Source organism: Oryctolagus cuniculus, chromosome 9, assembly GCF_051225735.1.
Source record: "Oryctolagus cuniculus isolate XC-2025 breed Fujian yellow rabbit chromosome 9, ASM5122573v1, whole genome shotgun sequence".
In the NCBI taxonomy this organism is placed as follows: Eukaryota; Metazoa; Chordata; class Mammalia; order Lagomorpha; family Leporidae; genus Oryctolagus; species Oryctolagus cuniculus.
This window is the reverse complement of record NC_142875.1, coordinates 91,508,513-91,522,457: the sequence shown is the minus strand read 5'-3', so window position 1 is coordinate 91,522,457 and position 13,945 is coordinate 91,508,513.

Genomic DNA, 13,945 nt, shown 5'->3' with positions numbered 1-13,945 from the left:
CTGTGGAGCCGGCCGGGGCCAAATGTGCGGACACCACTCGTTCTAGATTCTTCCACTGGCCATGACAAGTGCCAGGATGCCTCTTTAGAACAAGAGGCTGGGGCCCCCGCCCCTTTCTCTGTAGACTTCCCCTTTATTTATTTGTTTTCTAATTAGGGGCCAAGATTGTAAAGTTTTGTTAAACTGAGTTAGAAGTTAGTTTGTTACTGTGTGCGTTTACCGGAGGTGGGAGATGAGGTCAAGTTTTCCTGAAGGTGTGTGTTTCACACCCGCTGTTCTAGGGCTGTAGGCTGGTGACTTGGAAACCGGCCGCTCACCGTCTTCTGAGGGGAGCCCGAGTGCGTGGCGTCTCTGTGCACATGTGTGCTTAGTGCCTCACCAGCTACAGAAGTTCAGCCATGAGAATCTGTTTGGCAGCGTGAACAGATTTGTATATAAACATGCAGTGGTCTTTTTTTTTTAATATAAAGTTTTCAAATTTCCTGATAACTTAAATATATTTACATCTGTTGCTCACTGACTTTTTGTTGGCCTAAAGGCCCTGCTTTTCTATGCTTTATTCCTAGAAAACAAAAAACATTTAGATATTGGGGTTTCCTTTCAGGATTAGGATCACCCCTGAGAAAAATAAATATTAAAAAAAAGAAAGAAAACCTTGTGATGCTAACTCAAGTGTCTGTACCTTTAGAATATGTTACTTGTTCAAAGCATTACTGCCAGAATCAAGCACTAATAATCTGTATCAGCAAAGGGAAGACAGTGTATTTGAAGTAATGTGATTGATTGTAACTTTTGACATCCATTAGCCTTAGTACTTACTAGAAATAAAATTAGAAGGCTAATGTGGAGCAGAAATATCTGGCATTTGTCTTATCTTGCATAAACTTTGTGTGAAAATCTTTGAGAAGGACAAGATATACTTCATCTTTGAAACACAAATTTTATATGGGTTAGGAAATTAACAGCATATAGTTGAGAAAGACTAACCTTACTAAAATGAGTAAAATATTTTAATTTTAATGATTATATGAGGGTGCTTAAAATATTCATGGAAATGGAATTATAAGAAGTTTATTCTGGTGCAAAAAATTTTGTGATCTGTGCAGTTTTTTTTATAATATGCATTTCCAAAAATGTCTTGAAGATCCCTCAAATGCATGAGTTTCAAGAATTATTTGCACCAAAATAAACTTCTTTCTGAACTATGTGTTTGTATCATTCAGCTTTTCATTACTGCATAACAAATACCCGCAAGGAGTGATTTAAGAAAGAAGGCTGGCTGGCGCCGTGGCTCAATAGGCTAATCCTCTGCCTGCGGCGCCAGCTCACCAAGTTCTAGTCCCAGTCGGGGCGCCAGATTCTGTCCTGGTTGCCCCTCTTCCAGGCCAGCTCTCTGCTATGGCCTGGGAGTGCAGTGGAGGATGGTCCAAGTGCTTGGGCCCTGCACCCGCATGGGAGACCAGGAGAAGCACCTGGCTCCTGCCTTTGGATCAGCGCAGTGCGCGCAGCACGCTGGCCGCAGCAGCCATTAGAGGGTGAACCAACGGTAAAGGAAGACCTTTCTCTCTGTCTCTCTCTCTCTCTCACTGTCCACTCTGCCTGTCAAAAAATGAAAAAAAGAAAGAAATAAGAAGGTTCATTTCAGCTCGCAGTTTTGGAGGTTCACAGGCCAAGATCAAGCAGTCCTGTTGGTCTGGGGTCTGTTGAGGATGATGGGTGGCAGAACATGTTTGGAGGCAGGAGCAGTGGTGAGCCAGGAATCAGAGAGGGAAGTGAGACCAAACTGGGCTTAAATATCCAACCCTCTTATGCTAATTACATTCTAAGGACACATCCCATGGGGCCTGTTTCTTAGACACCATGATTAGATCAAATTTCCACCCTTCATCCATTTAACCAGTAACAATAATTAATTTAACCATTAACATAAGACTTTGTGGATCAGGCCTCAATACATGGGCCATTGGAAGACATCAAAACCAGAATAATGCTCCACAAAATTTCTGAAGTATCCTTATATAACTAACATACATGCACGATAGAAATTTTAAAAAGATAGGGGCCAGTGTTTTGGCATGGTGAGCTAAGCTGCTGCCTACTATGTCAACATCCCATATGGGTGCTGGTTCAAATCCTGGCTTTTTCACTTCCTATCCAGCTCTGTGCTAATGGCCTGGGGAAGCAGTGGAAGATGGCCCTAGTGCTTGGGTCTCTGCACCCATGTGGGAGACGAGTTTCAGGCTCCTGGCTTTGGCCTGCACCAGGATCGGCTGTGTGGACATTTGGGGAGTGAACCAGGAGATGGAAGATCTCTCTTTCTCTTTCTCTCCCCCCACCTCATCCTCCCCTTCAAATAAATAAATAAATAAATCTTTTTTTTAAAAAAAGTATGTGGGCCGGTGCCGCGGCTCACTAGGCTAATCCTCCGCCTTGCGGCGCCGGCACACCGGGTTCTAGTCCCGGTCGGGGCGCCGGATTCTGTCCCGGTTGCCCCTCTTCCAGGCCAGCTCTCTGCTGTGGCCTGGGAGTGCAGTGGAGGATGGCCCAAGTGCTTGGGCCCTGCACCTATGGGAGACCAGGAGAAGCACCTGGCTCCTGCCATCGGATCAGCATGGTGCACCGGCTGCAGCGCACCAGCTGCAGCGGCCATTGGAGGGTGAACCAACGGCAAAGGAAGACCTTTCTCTCTGTCTCTCTCTCTCACTGTCCACTCTGCCTGTCAAAAAAAAAAAAAAAAAGTATGTGACATTACCGCCAACATATAGGCCAGCTTTTCTCTAAAAAGAAAAGATAAAAATGTATAAGAAAAATGAAAATTTCACATAATCCTGCTGCCAGTGATAACCGCAGAAAACATTTTGACACAGTGAAACATAAATATATGTTGAATGAAAAAAAGGAACTTTCTTCCAGTCTTTTTTCCAATGTTCATATAATGGAATCCTTCTCACGTCAGAGCCTGAATTTTTCCCCAAGTACATTTATTATATCTCAAGTCTAGCAAATACGAGTTGAGGCCCATTGCTCAGGAAGCAGGAAACATAACTTTCCTTTTCTTACTGGACTTCTTTTTTAGCCTGTGTCTGAGAGGGCAGCAGGAGGTGCATCTCATTGGTTAGAAACAATGTCCTTTGTCCTAAAGGTTGTCTCCTGCAGTGTGAGGTGGAGGCAGGCACCATCACCCCAGAACCCTTTCCCTGGGGTCCAGGTGTGGGTCTAATGCCATATGAATGGGCCATCCTCTCCCTGGCTCCTATCCTAAGGCTGGCTCACCAAGGCACTCTGCTCTCAGAACTTTCTTGGGATTTGGGACACAGGGTCCCTCTTATGGGACCTATGCTAACAACAATACAACTACTACCATGAGATCCTTTTTTTGTTTTGTTTTGTTTTAAAGAGAGATTTATTTATTGCTTTGAAATCAGGGTTGTTACAGAGAGAGGGGAAGAGACAGAGGTCTTCCATCCACTGGTTCACTCCCCACATGGCGGCAATGGCTGGGGCTGGGCAGGGTGGAAAGCAGGAGGCAGGAGCTTCATCTGGGTCCCCACGTGGGTGGCAGGGCCATCTTCTGCTGCTTTCCCAGGCCACCAGCAGAGCTGGATCAGGAGTGGAGCAGCCAGGACACGAACTGGGGCCCATACAGGATGCTGTGTGGCAGTGTCAGCTTTACCCACTACCCCACAATGCCCCTACAATGAGCTCTCTCCATGAAATCTTTCTCAGAAGATTTCCTGAGGCAGATCTAGAAAGTGGAAGTGCTGAGCTGAAGAACAGGAGACTATTAATTGTCTTGATACATGCCTCAGAGCGTCTGAGCCCGGCTTCCACCGCCAAGCTGGGACAGGAGCTGCTACAGCACCCTGGCAGGTGCCACCATTCCGATTCTCAGATCCAGCCAACAAAGACATCGCTTTGTGGTGGGAATGCATTTCCTGGATTTTTCATCCAGGTCCTTGCCCCTGCGTGAGATAAGAATTCAAAGCAAGGACATAAGTAAAGTGCAATAATGAGAGCGGGATTTCTCTAAAGTGAGAGAAGCAGCACACACTCAGGCGTGAGAGGGGGCAACCCCAGGAGGAAGGAAGCTTCCCATGAGAAGGCCAGAAAGACAGCTGTCCACAAGGGGAGTGTGAGAAGGCAAAAAGATGTGCTCCCCAAACCGGTGGTCCCTTCATGGGGGTAAGGGGTGGCGGCCTCATTGAATATACGAACAGGTCGAGTCTGGGCGGGGCTTCGTGCGCTTCGTGTCTTCTGGGAAAGTTCCATGGCATCTCTGTGTGGCGCTCAGCTTATCCGTGATCATCATGGCGTCTCTCTCTATCTGGTTCTGGAAGAGAGTCAGATGCATTGTGGGAAACTGGGTTGCCGGATTGGCATATAAGGGAGTGCAGGGCTAGAGACAGAAAATGTGGAAAATTTTCCAGTTGATTTACTCCCTAACTCCCTGCTTCTTCTGGGCCCCATATCCGTTTTGCCTACCGTTTTGCTCCGCCCCTTTTTGTTACAAAGTCAACTTTTATTGAGAACTCACTAATTGCAGAGCATGCACAATTGTGCTAACTCCGGCTTTCATCTTCAAGAGAAATAAAAAGGGCCAGGACCATGCTGCAGAAATGCAGACAGAGGGCGCTAGCTGGGACTCGGGACCTCCCACTTCTCTGGGAAAACCTCGGCCCCAGGCAGGCTGAGTGTGCGGAAACCGCGCAGACCTTGACTCAGAAGGTTCCCGGAGTCCACCGACAGGCACAAGTGCTTCAGAAAGGCCACCTGACCCCGGGTGTTCCCTGCGCCGGGCTCAGGTGGCTGCCACAGTCCAGGGCTCTGCTGTGTCTTCTCGTTCAGGCTTTCCATTCATGGCATCTAAGGGGAGCCGGCTACATTGGCCAGGGCAGGGCCAGGAGCCAGGAACTCCACCCAGGTCTCCCACGTGGGTTTTAGGGTCCCAAGTAATTGTAGAGTGTGCTCCTCTACTTCAAAAACGTGGGCTGTGAAATAGTCATCTCTCCACTGTGTGGAGGGGCTGACCTGTACCATCCAGGTGTGACTAAGTCACTCTGGAACACAGGCGCTGGCAGTGTGGCGTAGCAGGTAAATCCGTGGCCTGCACTGCCGGCCTCCCATATGCGCGCCAGTTTGAGTCCTGGCTGCTCCATTTCTGATCCAGCTCTCTGCTGTGGCCTGGGAAAGCAGTAGAAGATGGCCCAAGTCTTTGGGCCCCTGCACCCACGTGGGAGACCCAGAAAACGCTTCTGGCTTCAGATCAGCGCAGCTCCAGCCATTGCTGCCATCTGAGGAGTGAACCAGCAGATGGAAGACCTCTCTCTGCCTTTGCCTCTCTGTAAGTCTGCCTTTCAAGTAAATAAAAATAAATCTTAAAAAAAAAAGTAGGCACCCCAGTCTCACAACATATCCCCTCCTTCACCAACAAGGCCGTGTTCTTGTAACAAACAGCCAGTTTCAACCAATCACAGCCTCCGAGCAGCAGTCAGTCTCTGTCTCAGCCAATCACAGCAGCCAAGCTCCAGGCAGGGGCAGGAGGCAAATGCCCAGCCATAAACCAATGGGGTTGTGTCTACATCACTTCCATTTCCTGTCTGTGACGGGGGCTGTGGGACCGTGTTATGGGCGCCAGTTTCCTGAACCTGTGTGGAGGATGGACTGGTTCTAAAATGGTTTTGAGTTATCAAACCCTGTTCAGTTTGACATGTCTGAGGGCTTGCACTCTAACAATGGCCATGGTGAAGGACCCTGGGGAGGGTGAGGGAGAAATAAAGGAGCGGTGACATCATCTCAGCAGATCTAGGCGTACGAGTGACCCGAGGCGGATGGCTCTCCCTGCTGCTCTGTTAAGTCGGAGAAACAGCGTCGTTTCTAAGCAGTCCTCTCCCTTCACTTCCAAGGGGTGCCACAGAACTTCCAGAGAGTTCTCTTCAACCTGCGAGCTGAGGTTGGTTGCACCCCGATGCACAGTCCTCCAGTTTGTTTCTTGGGTCCCAGGATCACGGGAAAAGCAAAGTTTCAGATAGAAAACACAGAAATTACACAGAGCTACCTAAGTTCATTCGAAAATTCAAATTGATGCTACCAATCCAAGCACCCGCCGTGGACTTTGAGAGATGACTCAGGTCAGTGCCCTGTGGATGGTGAGTTTCCCTCCTGGGGAAAAGCCTTCTCCCCTGGAAGCTGACCACAGCCCAGGGCCCCCTCCTGCAGCCACCACCACCTGAATTGTTTGTGAATGTGAATGGAAGATGGCTGGCCATTCCTGACCCTTTCATGGTTTTTTTTGTTGTTGTTGTTGGTTTGTTTTTAATTATTTTTATTTTTTATTTTTTTTTGACAGGCGGAGTGGACAGTGAGAGAGACAGAGAAAAAGGTCTTCCTTTGCCATTGGTTCACCCTCCAATGGCCACCGCAACCTGTGCGCTGTGGCCGGCGCACGGCGCTGATCCGATGGCAGGAGCCAGGTACTTATCCTGGTCTCCCATGGGGTGCAGGGCCCAAGCACCTGGGCCATCCTCCACTGCACTCCCTGGCCACAGCAGAGAGCTTGCCTGGAAGAGGGGCAACCGGGACAGAATCCGGCACCCTGACCAGGACTAGAACCCAGTGTGCTGGCGCTGAAAGGCGGAGGATTAGCCTAGTGAGCCGCGGCGCCGGCTTGTTTTTTAAGAGCCAGAAATCAAGAGAGGTTAAGGAAGGGAACCCAGATCTCACAGTCGCACTAAAATCTAGACCTTAAGATTACTCCGTATCTCTTCTGATGTGGGCTAGGCAGGGAGCTAAGGAGGGATGGAGCCGTCTGTGCCTTAGCCCTTAGCCTCTGACTCCGCCCCCTTGCGCACCAATTCAGTACAGAAACTTTCCCTTGATGCACCTGAGCCCCTCTACCACCATGAAGACGCCAGGATGAATCCATGTATTCTGAGCTCCACGGTGGAGATGCTGTGAGAACCTTCCCAGAGGTCATCACCAAATTCAATTAGGGCATCGTTCCCAGACCCAATAAGGGGAGTGACTGTCCCCGGATGAGGCGTGTTTCTGCCCTGGGGGATGACCCTGCATTCACTTCCGAGAAGGTACTACCTCTCTAATCTGTTTAAATAAGTCCTGCTCCCCTTCTTGCCCCTTATGTCCCTGCTTTGTATTCTCTTATGAGGAGACAAGAATTTAGAATAAATTCAGCCAGGGTGGGCGTCTCAGGTGCACTCCACAACACTTCGGTGTGTTAATGCCAGCAGACCTGGCTCTACTAAATAGTTCAGGATTAGTGAGCAGTTGTTGAGCACCTACTACATGCCTGAATCACACCCACATAAATAACTGATCTCCTTTGTTCCAGCTGGAGAAGAATCTCATGAACTTCAATGTGAGCCACACCGACATTCAAATATATATGGGAGGGTGCTTCCAAAAGCTTGTTGAAAGTGGAATTTAAAAATAAGTTTATTTTGAGATAAAACAATTTTTAAATCTACCATCATTTTTTCATAATGTGCATTTTCCATGACCTTTTGGAAAACCTCTCAATGCATGGATTTCAGGTTTTATTTACACAAAAATAAACATTTTCCATGAACTTTTTGGAGTCCCTTCATGTGTGTTTGCGTGGCATCACTTGGACCAAGCACATTAGAAATACTTCTCAAAAAGAATAATTTAATGGTAAGAATATAACTGGTGACTACTAGCTACTAGTAGCAGCCCAGTTTGTGTTTTCCTTTGCTTTCTTCTCTAGTCTTGCTGAGCAGTGTGCTACAAGAAGCAATATATAGTGCATGGTTATATATACTATTTTTTAAGGTTTATTTATTAATTTGAAAGACTTACAGAGAGGCAGAGGCAGAAAGAGAGAGAGAGAGAGAGAGAGAGAGAGGTCTTCCATCTGCTGGTTCACAAATGGCCAGAGCTGGGCTGATCAGAAGCCAGGAGCCAGGAGCTTCCTCCTGGTCTCCCACACGGGTGCAGGGGCCCAAGCACTTGAACCATTTTCCGCTGCTTTCCCAGGCCACAGCAGAGCGGGATTGGAAGTGGAGCAGCTGGGATTCGAACCAGCACCCACATGGGATGCTGGTACCACAGGTGGCAGCTTCACCTGCTATGCCACAGCATCAGCCCCTTATATATAGTTTGGATGGTGAATTAAAAAAAAAAGATTTATTTATTTATTTGAAAGGCAGAGTTACAGAGAAAGAGAGAGAGAAAGAGAGAGAGAGAATCTTCCATCTGCTGGTTCACTCCCCAAATGGCTGCAACGGCTGGGGATGGGCCAGGTCAAAGCCAGGATCCAGGAGCTTCCTCCAGGTCTCCCATATGGGTTCCGGAGGCCCAAGCACTTGAACCATCTTCCACTACTTTCCTAGGCGATTAGCAAGGAGCTGGATTGGAAGTGGAGCAACCAGGACTTGAGCCAGCACACATAGGGATGCCGGCATCACAAGCAGCGGCTTTACCCACTATGCCATAAACCTGTCCCCTTGATGGAGAAATTAATATGGAAGGGACTTGAGTACATCACTCCTAGTCTTATATTAAGATTTAGGAGGGAGAAAAGACCTACTCATTACACTCTTGGTTGTATTTAAATTATTAACTGGAGATAATGTAGCATCAGTCTCTCCCCTGGTTGTGTGGAAGGGGAAACAGCTTTGCACTGGGTGTGAGAAGACCAGGGTTCTGCTTTGCACCTCCCTGGGGCAGCCTGTGACACCAAATGAATCACTTAATATCCTGAGCCTCTTTCCTCATTTAGAAGACAGGAATGACTCTGTGTTGCCATTAGGATTATTATTAATAATAAAAGCACCCACTGCTATTGTGATTAGAACTTGCAACACTCTTTCACAACCACCCTGAGAGGCCAGAAGGGCAATTATAATTACCCTCAATTAAAGATGAGAAACCGAGGGCTCAGAAGAAGTTAACTAACCTGCCAGTGGACACCCAGCTAGAAAGTGCTGGGTGTGGGCCGTGAGCTTCCCGCTCTCCCTGCTGCTCCTTGGAGGCTGGCTGGGCCCTCCTGAGCCTGTGGGATCGAGAGCCCCTTTACAGTCTCCACTTACCCAATGATGCAGGGCCCCGATGGCCGTGGCTCCCTCTCCAGGCAACACTTGGGAGCTTGGAGATACCTGAGTGGCACTTGGTGGGGTTTTAAGGTGTGGAAATGAGGCCCGGACATTTTTTATTGAGAAGCCTGCTCCCCTGGGAGGGGTGGACACTGGCTGCTGTCACTCAATTCCAGATTAGCATCAGGGATGAGCTCGGATGTGGGTCACCGGTTGAGCCTTCCTTTGATTGGTCAGTGATGGGAGGCCGGCAGGTGGTCTTGTGATGGCAGAATGGGTGGAGTCTGCCGGGGGCCCATGGGTGGGTTGGATATTTGTTTGCTCAGGACCTGCAGTTCCCGTGAAGTCCTTCAGGTTAGGATGTTAGTTACAGAGGGGATCACTGGATTCTGAGTCTTATGACCCAGCGTCTTGTAAGGCCAGGCCCCCCTGCACCCCTCTCTTCATTCATGAGTTCCTCTTCAGTTAGGAGTTGACTTGTAATGACCCACGTGAAGACTGAGGAAGTGCAAGCCAAGGGAGAGAAACTGGGGCTTGATCAAGTGGACACTAAAGGCACTGGGGGAGGGACTGTTTCCCTGTAGAGCTGGCAGGCCCATTGGCAATGGCAGGGTGGCAGGAATCACACCATGTCCCTTGACCCTTTGGGAGCTTTTGCCCTGGGAAGTCATACGGTTTCTGTGTGGGCGCTCTCCTCCTGTGCATGCAGAAGGCACTGAGTGTTCAGCCCCGCCCCCCTGGGCCACCTGTGGAAGGCAGCCACAGAGCCCATGTATGTGGGTCTTCACTGTGGGTCCTTGGTGGGAACCAGTGGCTCTGAAGCTTGCAAATGCTTCATAATGTGTGTGTGCAGATGTGCGTGTATGTGCATGTGTATGTATGTGTGTGTGTGCACATGCACCAAAACAACACCCTTACATGTCATATACTTTTAGATTTTCTGGCTGCTTCTACTTTATATACAGGTTGAGTAGCCCTTATCTGAAATAACGGGGACCAGAAATATTTCAGGTGTCATATTTTTCAGATTTTGGAAAATTTGTATAGACACAATGAGATATTTGGGAAATGGGACCCAATTCTAAATAAAAAAAATTCACTTATCTCATAATTTTTTAAAAAAGTTTGCTTTGATAGGCAGAGAGAAAGACAGAGAGTTCCCATTCTTTGGTTCATTAGCAAATGCTCACAATGGCTGGGGCCAAAGTTTGGAACCTAGAACTCAATCCAGGTGTTCCACATGGGTGGCAAGAGCCCAACTATTTGAATCACCACTGCTGCCTCCCAGGACCCACGTTAGCAGGAAGCTGAAATCAGGGGCCAGAGCCAGATACCCATCCTAGGCATGCCAATGATGCAAGAATCAGCTGCACCAAATGCTCATCTCTATGTATCATAATTTTTTTACTAGTTCTGTGTATTTCAATAGTGACCCATCAAACCCATAAAAAAAAGAAAACAGCCAGGTGTGCAATTTTTCACTTGTGGCATTGTGTCAGTACTTGAAAAGTTTCACATTTGCGAGCATTTCCTGTTTCATACTTTTGAATTGGAATGCCCAACCTGGCTGCAACTTAATATGTCGACTGTCTGACCCTCCATGGGCCTAGATCCACTATAAAGTGGCATCTTTCAGAGGACCAGCCTGCAGCCCATTGCAAACAATAGGCAAAGCCTCACTGCCCAGCAATGGAGACTTGGGGTGCTCTCCTGGCTCGTTCCTGCCAAGCCCAGCCTAACAAGCTCCCTCTGTGCTGTGGTGGCGCCACTGCATCCTGCACTGGCCACTAGGACAGTTTTCTGAAACAGAAACTTGCCCCTTTCACACCCTTCTTAAAAGTCTTCCACTGGGTTGACGCTGTGGCGTAGCAGATAAAGCCGCCACCTGCGATGCGGGCATCCCGTATGGGTGCCGGTTTGAGACCTGCCTTCTCCACTTCCATTCCAGCTCCCTGCTAATGCTCCTATAAAAGCAACAGAAGATAGTCCAAGTCCTTGTGCCCCTGTATTCACATGGGAGATCTGGAAGAAGCTCCTGGTTCCCAGCTTCAGACCGGCCCAGCCCCAGCCATTGTGGCCATTTGAGAAGTGAATCCGTGGATGGAAGATTTCTCTCTCTCTCTCTCTCTCTCTCTAACTCAGCCTTTCAAATAAATAAATAAATCATTTTTAAAAAAGTGTCCCATCACTGCCTGGCTCTAAGATCCCAGGAGGGTTAGCAAGTCCCTGTGTCCCTTGGTCCTTGCCCCAGATGCCACCCCTGTCACTGCTTCTGAAGGCCTGGGTGCCTGACCCTCCCTCAGCCACGCCCCCTGCTCAGTGAAGCGCTGGACAGCAGAGCACTCCACTCAGGAAGCACACCCTGGTGCTGCAGGCTGACCAGGCAGCTGCTTCGCATGTTCCTGGGACACTCTGGCCCTCTTGCGGGAGCACCTGCCTTGCGAGTGCCCCTCTGGACAAGTGTGTAGGGAGATGGAGGAGGAGGGGCTGGACCCTGGGCAGGAATGAGGCAACTATCACTTGCTATGGCTACCATGTGGTGATTAGGAGAGACAAGGAGATCAAAGCCAGAGACTGTCCAACTGGGTCAGCCATGACACAGGCAGGCAGAGAAGGAGAGTGCAGGAACAGGGCAGGCATTAGACCCAAGGAACTCCGCTAAACCAAGAAACCATGAGCCTAGATTCTGGAAGCTCAGAGTCTGGTCCAGGGAGCAGCTGCAGCCACAGCTCCTTACAGATGCCCAGTAGACTGGAGAAGCTCAGGGGAGCTCATGAGGAGCAGGTTCCCAAGCTTCCTAAGGGAGTGCTGGCCCTGAGGGCTCTGGGCTGTGCTGAAGTTTTCTGTCTGGTCTGCCGGCTCCTGAGAGAGGGGCCTGTGTCTTTTGTGTACTGCTGTCCCCAGTGCCCAGTCTGTCCCATCAGGCACGGACAGACCTTCTGTCATGCTCCCGGACAGAAATGCTTCCCGCAAATCTTCCCAGTTGGCTTCTGATGGGAGAAATACTCATTCAACCTTGATCCCACTTCTGTTAGCTAAAGTTGTCATAGAATCAAGACTTGTCATGGTGGATATTGTAGAAAACACACAAGAGATAACAAAATTTACCCATAATCTCACAACCCAGAGACAACCATTACAACATTTTATATCATTTCTTTTTTTTTAAAGATTTATTTTTATTTATTTGAAAGAGCTACAGAGAGAGGTAGAGACAGAGAGAGAGGTCTTCCATCCGCCAGCCCACTCCCCAAATGGCTGCAATAGCCAGAGCTGAGCCCATCTGAAGTCAAGAGCCAGCAGCCTCTTCTGGGTCTCCCATGTGGGTGCAGGGCCCAAGCACTTGAGCCATCTTCTACTCCCTCCCAGGCCAGAGTAGAGAGCTGGAACGGAAGAGGAGCAGCTGAGACTTGAACCGGCGCCCATATGGGATGCCAGCGCTTCAGGCCAGGGCTTTAACCCGCTGTGCCACAGTGTCGGTCCCCATTTCTTTCTCTAAAAAAAGTGCTCTCCATATGAATATTATTCCTTCTGGATAACTCGCAACATGTTTGCGTGATGGTTTGAAATATATCAGTGGCAACAGTGAGCCGGACAGTGGCTTTCAAATGCCCGTGGGCCCTACTAGGAGGAAGCTTTCCCTTGCAGCATCATACAATGTATCAAGAAATGAGAGTTCCATTAAACACTTCTCGTCCTCACCAGATGCCATGCACTTTGCTATCATTCTGCCCTACTTAATAAAAGTGGAACGCCTGCAATCCATAAAGAGAAATGGAGCCTTACCTTTCCAGGCATAATCATTTCTACTCCACTGTGGAAAAATATTTGATATATTTTGAGACAACTCAGTCTCTTCTGATTGAAAATCTTGTCTCAGTTTTTTTCAATTGTGGTAAAATGCAGATAACATAAAATTGATCATTGTAGCCACTTCGAAGCATGCAGTTCAGAGGCCTTGGGTACATTCACATTGTTGTGCAAACCTCACTCCTCTCTACAGCCAGAACCCTTGTCACTTTGCAAAACTAAATCCTGTACCCATTCAACTGTTCCCCATCACCCCCAACCCTTTCAGCCCCAGGCAACCACCAGTCTCCATAACTGCTCCCTACTTCATTCCAACATACCTGCTAATAAGATGCCTGTTTTCTCATTTGCCCGTTTTAGGTAGCTCATGTAAGAGGAATCATGCAGGGGCCAGTGCTGTGATCTAGAAGGTTAAGCCTCTGCCTGTGGTGCCAACCTCCTATATGGGCACCAGTTCAAGTCCCAGCTGCTCCACTTCTGATCCAGCTCTCTGCTATGGCCTGGGAAAGCAGTAAAAGATGGCCCAAGTCTTTGGGCCCCTGCACCTGCGTGGGATACCCAGAAGTTCCTACCTCCTGGCTTTGGATCAACACAGCTCTGACCATTGTAGCCATCTAGGGAGTGAACTAGTGGATGGAAGACCTCTCTCTTTCTCTCTCTCTCTCTCTGCCTCTGCCTCTCTGTAAATCTGCCTTTAAAATAAATGAGGAAATCTTAAAAAAAAAAAAAAAAAAAGAGAGAGAGAAGGACACACACACACACACACACACACACAGTGGGGGAGATCCTCTATCTGCTAGTTCACTCCCCAAATGACCACAACAGCCAGGGCTGGGCCAGGTTGAAGCCCAGAGATAGGAGCTTCTTCCAGATCTCCCATGTGGTTGCAGGGGCCTAAGGACTTGTGCCATCTCTTCACTGCTTTCCCAGGTGCACTAGCAGGGAGTTGAATCAGAAGTGGAGCAGCCAGGTCTTGAACTACTGCCCATATGGGAAGCTGGCACTGCAGACCATGGTTTTAACCTGTTGCGCCACAGTGCAAGGCCCTGTTCAGTTCCTTCCTTCCT